At 41.1% G+C, this 7,796-nt stretch overlaps 1 pseudogene; it reads left to right on the forward strand.

Moving 5' to 3' along the window:
• Positions 1-3,964, forward strand: part of LOC102251992 — a 5,730-nt pseudogene extending 1,766 nt beyond the window's left edge.
• Positions 3,965-7,796: the final 3,832 nt, after the last annotated feature.

Consider the following 7,796-nt stretch of genomic DNA (forward strand, 5'->3'; position numbering starts at 1 on the left):
GAGAGAGAATCATTGATTGGCTGCCTCCTGCACACCCCCCACTGGGGACCAAGCCCGCATGTGCCCTTGGCTGGAATTTAAGCCGGACCCTTCAGTCTGTAGGCCCACACTCTATCCACTGAGCCAAACCAGCTAGGGTTATACATTTTTATTTTAGGGCTATACATTTTAATAGAATTACTTCTCATGCAGCAGGAGGTTTATGGGAAGGCGAAGAGGGATGATCAGATGAAAATCTGATTTGTAACAAGGTTCCATCATTAGAAAGGAGGAAGTAGAGGAAGTAGAGGTGGCAGGCCACCTAGGAGTTTTTTGCCTTCTGAGGTAGAGTCAAAGGATGGGGAAGCTTTGGTCAGGATCACTGACTCCTCCATTCTGGACCCTTTGGAAAACATTGTTAACCATCTATTACTTTAGTAGCATGTGATATGAAATGATGTCCCCATGCCTGTTGACTCTGACACCCTGGAGACCTGTTTTCCACAGTTATTTACTAAGGTGACTGGTGAACAGTGCAGATCCTGGTTCAGGATCATCCCTGGAATTTACAGAGCTTATGAAGAGATGTTCCATCTCCGCTAGGTCACAAAGAACTCTTAAGAACAACACACACAATATCAACAAATATATAGGCACTAGAGGCCCGGTGCACGACATTCGTGCACTTGAGGAATGGAACTGGACACTATCTTACACCATACACAACAACAGCAACAAAAATGGATTAAAGACATCGTTCTCCCTTTCATAGTGCATGCAGTCTTTGATCTCAACTTGAACTAAAGTATTTTAATTTCAATGTATTTTAGCTTCAAGAGTTACTTGGGAGTAATTTCAATTTCCAAAATAATTTGTATAGAACTGGCATTATTTCTTCCTTACATGTTTGATAGAATTCACCTGCAAAGATATCCGGACCTGGAGTTTTCTTTGTGGGAAGGCCTTAAACTATAAATTAAATTTCTTTGATAGATATACAGGTTATCTCTTTGTTCTTCAGTGAGCTTTGATAGTTTGTGTCTTCTAAGGAATTCGTCCATATTATCAAAGTTGTCAAATGTATTAGTACAAAGCTGTTCATAAATTTCCCTTATCATCCTTTTAACCTTTGTAGAATCTATAGTAATACCTTCCCTCCAATTCCTTAAATTGGTAATTTGTGTAAGAATTAAAGTCTTTTAGATAACAAAAATTCAACAGGAAGATAGGGTTCCTTTGTTCACATGAGAAAACCTACTTAAGCTTGAAGTGTTTGCTGAATAGCACACGCATTTAGCTAATCCCTTATAGGCAAGCCCCTAAGCTGTCTCCAATATTCTATTATTACAGACTTGCCAAGAACAATCTTTGCTAAGTCTCCATGCACATCCCTGGGATAAATTTCCGGCAGTAAAATTTCTAGGTCAAAGGGTGTGAAAACTATTAAGGCCTTTTGTTACATATTTTCAAACTGTCCTTCAGGAAAGTTGTGGCAACTCACATTCTCAAAAACAGTGTCTGAGAGTGTCATTTTCTTGCATATTGTCAACACTGGGAATGATCATTAAAGATAAGAAAAGAAAAATAACCACTTTGATTCTGAACCTGCCCTGACTCCATAATCATATTCAACACTCTGTCCCTAACCCACACGAAATGATCTTATTTCTTCCTATTGAGCCTTCGTTTCTAAAAGAGGGGATAAAGAGATTAGGATAGAGAGTACTACCACTGGCCCATCACGCCCACGTCAGACATCAGTAATCAATCCTAGAAGGAAGTAAAACTGTCACTTTTGCAGAGAACATGAAAATCCTGGAGACTCCATCAAAAAATTGTTAGAACCAAAAAACTAATTAATTCAGCAAAGGTGCAGGGTAAAAATCAATATGCAAAAATCTGTTGAATTTTTATACATTAATAATGAATTATCAGAAAGAGAAAGTAAGAAAACAATGCCATTTACAATTGCATAAAAAATACCCAGGAAAAAATTTAACCAAGAAAGTAGAAGACCTGTACACTGAAAACTACAAAACATTAATGAAAACAAATAAAAAATACACAAGTAAGTAGGAAGATATTCCACAAATAAGAAGAATTGATATTGTTAAAATGTCCATATTACCCAAAGTAACATATAGATGCAAGGCAATCCCTATAAAAATTCCACTGGCATTTTTCCCCACAGAAATAGAACAAAAATCATAAAATTTGTATGGAACCATAAAATACCTTGAAAAGCCAAAGCAATTTTGAGAAAGAACAATGTTGGAGGCATCATGCTCCCTGATTTCGAAGTCTAGCACAAAACTATAGTAATTAAAACAGTCTGGTATTAGCATGAAAACACACATAGATCAATGGAATGGATTAGAGAGCCCAGAAATAAACCCACCCATGTATGGTTAATTAATTTATAACAAAAGAGTCAAGAATATACAGTGGGGAAAGGACAGTCTCTTCAATAAACGGTGCTGGGGATATTGGACAACATGCAAAGGTTGGTGGTGGTGGTGTGTGTGTGGTGAAATAGCAAGAAAACTGTGAACTTTGGAGTTAGATTTAAATGCATGGTTTGGCTTTGGCATTCACTGGCTGTGGTCTCAGGCAAGCTCTGAAAGTTCTCTGGATTCTACTTTCCTCATGTACAAAATGGGGATAATGATACCTACTTCACACTGCTCTTGAGATGTTTAAATGAGATAATATGTGCCTCTAGCACAGATGATCAACTTCGCATGGACCTCAAAGTGTGGTTCCTGCACCTGCAGCATCAGCGCCACCTGGACGCTTGCTGAAAATGTGAATTCGTGGAGTCCTGGCCCATCACAGTCCCGTGCACGGCAATTGTGCTTGTTCGGACAGTATGGAAACTTCGCTGATAACGTGACTTCATCAGGGGAGGCAGGAGCGGGGTGGTTACCCTTGTTTGGTGGGAGGTGGAAAAGGTGGTGATGTCTGTGTTGCAGCTCATAAGGGAATGACTTTAAAACAATTTAAAGACAAATATGCTCAGAAATGGTTTGTGGCTGGAGAAGGAGCAAGCAGTTAGAATAGTGCCCTAACGGGTTCCAAAGAAAGAGATTGTGAAATTCCTGTACCTGTGGGTATGTCCATAACTGACGGAAAGGCTAACATTATAGGAGGACTCAATAATGAGAGAGACAGAATTTTAGTAGCTGAAGGAAGTCTTGGTGGTAAATTATAAGTGTCTTGCCCTTGAAAGGCCAGAAACAAATAATTCACCTCGATTTAAAACTTACAGCTGATGTAGGCCTAGGGGAGTTCCCAAATGTTGGAAAATCTTTTTTGCTAAGTCAGATTTCTCATGCAAAACCTGCCATTATAGATTATGCATTTACAACAGTGAAGCCTGAACTTGGAAAGATGTATAAAGACTTCAGACAGATAACAGTAGCCGATCCTCCTGGCTTAACGGAAGGAGCCCCTATAAACAAAGGAATGGGCCACACATTCCTCAGGCACATAGAAAGAACTAAGCTACTGCTTTTGTTTTTGTCGATATTTCTGGATTTCAGCTTTCATCCCTAAATCAATACAGAACTGCCTTTGAAACGATATTACTGCTTACGGAAGAGTTGGTGTTGTACAAAGAGAAAATTCAGACAAAACCTGCCTTTCTGCTGTTGATACAATGGACTTGTTAGACGTCCAAGATAAATTCCATGTACTGGTGAACCAACTCCAGAATCCTACAGATTTGCTGCATTTATTTGGGGAAAAAAAAGATTTCAGAGAGGACTGTGGAGTTACAACATATCATCCCCACCTCTGCAATTAGTGGAGAAGGAATTGACGAATTAAAGAACTGCATAAGGAAACCTCTGGATGAACATGCCAACGGGGAAAATAATACATATCATAAGAAATATTTGCTTACTTTACAGATTTCAGTATGATATCTTATAGTCAGCCACCAGCGAAGGATTGGACTACTAGTTCCAGAATGAATATAATTTAAATCTATTCAGAGTGATATTGAAATTGTGTTCATTTGAAAGTTTTTCCACAGATATGCGTTCTTTTGAATGTTAGTTATCACTAACCTTCTGATATATACACCATCATTGGCGATCCATATCTTTTTAATTTTTTTGTAGTTAAGTGTATCAATAGTAAAAAAGTAACAGAGCTAAAAATGACAGTTTATACTTTTATGGCCAATTCATCTATAATAAAATCCTCTGATAGCCCTGTAAAAAAATGTAAATTATTGAGCTATATTCTAGACCTACTGACTCAAAAACTCAAGGGGTGGGGCCCAGCAATCTATGTCTCTTTCTTTAAAACAAAACAAAACAAAACAAAACATTTTTATTGATCTCAGAGAGGAAGGGAGAGGGAGAGAGAGATAGAAACATCAATGATGAGAAAGAATCATTGATCAGCTGCCTCCTATACGCCCCACACTGAGGATCGAGCCCACAACCCGGGCATGTGCCCTGACCGCTAATCAAACCGTGATCTCCTGGTTCATAGGTCAACACTCAACCACTGAGCCACTCCAGGCGGGTCCAGCAATCTGTGTTGCAGCAAGCCCCCTATCGAGGTGATTCTGATGGCTGGCCAAGTTTGAGAACCACTGGACTAGCACATTCCTTAGCACCTGGTAGAAGCTCAAGAAATGCTAGCTTTTCCCTTCTATTTATACTTTCTTGATAACTAAAGGGTGTCCCAAAAAATGCATACACACTTAACAGCTGATAGCTCAACTGATGTTTCTTTCTTTTCAGATTTAACCCATTGAAATTAATAATTAAGCAAAGAGTATATACATTTTGGGGGGACACCTTATATTTTTCTGCTTCTTCTTGGCTCTCATACTAATTAAATACTTCAAGAGTCAAGATAGCCTTTCTCTGTCTCTTCTTTCTTCCTTTCTCTTCCCAGTTCCTGGTGTTAGCATTCAGTAGGGACTCAGAGAAAGTTAACTATATTTCCATGTGCCAAATAAGGACAGGACTGCCCTGGGCTTTTCCGTGGTTTTCTTATTTATTTGACTTATATAGCACCTTGGCTCAATGGTGTGCCTGGAAGATGAAGTGTTCAGTGTGTGCCTGGCGTGAATACCAATCTAGCTCTGACACCAGGGATGCTGGGAGTGTAATGTCTCCCTCCCAGTGTCACCCAAGTGCCACTTCAACCTCAATAAACATAAAAGCCTGAGCAATATCCTAGACTATTGGGGCCCGATTAAAGAAGAGATGTACTAAAACCTCACCAGGAAAGGGAAGGCCAATACCTAATGAAAAATTTAAAGTGTATATAAAATTCTTTTGTTTGGAAAAAAAAAGCAATTTTATTTGCATAGCACTTTATGGTTTAGGAAATACCTAAAGCTGAGACCCGTGAAGACCTACCCTACAGGACTGTTGTGAGAAGTGAATGAGATAGTCCCAATAACATTCTAAGCATGGTGACCTTAGCTTTTATTTATCCAGCATCAATAAGCAATATCACCAAGTCATTACTAGTTATAATAGTAGGTGATGGCTGAATGTTCATTGAATAAATGACTGTTTGAATGAGGGATTGGTTGACTGAATGAACTATCAACTTGTTCGATGGAAAACTTTTTTCTTAGTGCAAAATCAAACTTTAGGTAAAATTATTCATTTAGTGGAATTTTCACAAAGCTCATTTTCTTTGTTAATCCTCACCTGAAGATATTTTTTTCCATTAATGGGAAGCGGAGGGGAGGGGAGGAAAGGAGGAAACATGGATGTGAGAAAGACATATCAATTGGTTGCCTCCTGCGCTCAGGATTGAAGCTGCGACCCAGGCAGATGCCCTTGACTGGAATCAACCCATGATCCTTCAGTGCATAGGCCGTCTGCTCTAACCACTGAGAACACTGGCCAGGACTCAAAGCTCATTTTCAATGCCTGACTTCTAGAGGTTCACAGATCTATTTATTTACCACTCACATAGTTCTATGTGCCAGCTACTGTTCTAAGTGCTTTACAACTATTTAATTCTCAAAACAGGCCTAAGAGGTATGTGACATTATGAACCTCATTTTACAGATGAGGAAACTGAGGTGCAGGGAGGTTAAAACAGTTCGCAACAGTCATCCAGTTAGCAATTTCATAAAAAAGGAAGTCTGCTTACAGAGCCTGTGCATGGGTGCACCATGCTAGCCTGACTCTCTTACGATTTGTCTGCTAACCCCCTGCCCTCACTCTACTGTGGACAGGAATCAGCACCCAGTGTGTCAGCATCTGGCCCTGTGAACACTCAGTATCTATTTCTTGGATGAGTTAAATCATTATCTGATTATCAGATACTAGAGGCCCAATGCACAAAAATTCGTGCACTGGTGGGGGGGGGTCCCTCAGCCAGGCCTGCGCTCTCTGGCAGTCCTGGAGCCCTCAGGGGATGTCCGACTGACTGCTTAGGCCCGCTCCTAAGCCACAGTTGGACATCCTTAGCGCTGCTGAGGAGGCGGGAGAGGCTCCTGCCACTGCCACTGTGCTTGCAGCCATCAGCCTGGGTTGTGGCTGAGTGGAGCTCCCCCTGTGGGAGCACACTGACCACCTGCATTGAGCGTCTGCCCCCTGGTGGTCAGTGCGCATCATAGTGACCAGTCATTCTGCTGTTAGGATCAATTTGCATATTACCCTTTTATTATATAGGATTCTTGTTGGTTCTAATGTGCTTGTTATTATATACTGTAATGGTTGCATTGTGTACCCCTAAAATGTATATATTGAAGCCATAACTCCCAGCATTTCAGAATGTGACTGTATTTGAACATGAGTCATTTATTTATTTAATATATTTTTATTGAGTTCAGAGAGGAAGGGAAAAGGAGAGAGAGAGACAGAAACATTAATGATGAGAGAGAATCATTGCTTGGCTGCCTCCTGTATGCCCCTCATTGGGAACGAGCCCACAACCTGGGCATGTGCCCTTGACTGGAACCCTTCAGTCCACAGGCTGACACTCTATCCACTGAGCCAAACTGGCCAGGGCTGGACATGGGGCCTTTTAAAGAAGTGATCAAGTTAAATGGTTCTGTTAGGGTGTGCCCTAATGCAGTCTGGCTGGTCTCCTTATAAGAAGGGGGGATCTGGACACAAAGTGACACAGGGATGTTTGCGAATGGAGGAAAGACCATGTGAGGACACAGGGAGAAGGTGGCAGGCCAAGGAGGGAGGTCGCAGAAGAAACCAAATCTGCCAACCGTCAGATCGTGGACTCCCAGCCTCCAGAACGGGGACGAAATGCATTTCTGTGGTTTAAGCCACGCAGTCTGCCAGGCTGTGGTATTTTGTATGGCAGCCCTAGCAATCTAATATCCATATACGTGTTATTCCAAGCATTCTAGGTTTGTCTAAATTTATCCAGCTCTGTGAATATATTCATAGCTCCTTGAGAGATCTCTTTAAAATCCCATTTAGCCTCCTCTTTGGGGGAAGGGTGTTGCTCTTAATTCCATGGGATTTAAATATTTATTTTCACCATAAAACTAAGTCATTTGACGACAGGAACTGTGGCATCTCAGTGTATAGTCCCAGTAACTCCTGAATATGCAGGACGCATAGTAGACACTCAGTAAACATCTGTTATGAGAATTAATAGAATCACACATCTTTCTCCCACCTCAGCCAGCACCCAGGCAAAGAATCTACCAGGGGCTCCCAGTCAGAATGGATGGTGAGAGGTGGGGGAAGGGATTTCAGGGCCCAGACTCATCAGAAGGAAAAAGTACAGCACGAGAGGGAGAAAGAGAGAGAAGGAGAGAGAGAGGAAGAGGGAGAGGGAGAGGGAGTGAGGGAGGGAGGGGGGGG

The sequence above is a fragment of the Myotis brandtii genome, unplaced genomic scaffold (genome assembly GCF_000412655.1).
Source record: "Myotis brandtii unplaced genomic scaffold, ASM41265v1 scaffold18, whole genome shotgun sequence".
Classification (NCBI taxonomy): Eukaryota; Metazoa; Chordata; class Mammalia; order Chiroptera; family Vespertilionidae; genus Myotis; species Myotis brandtii.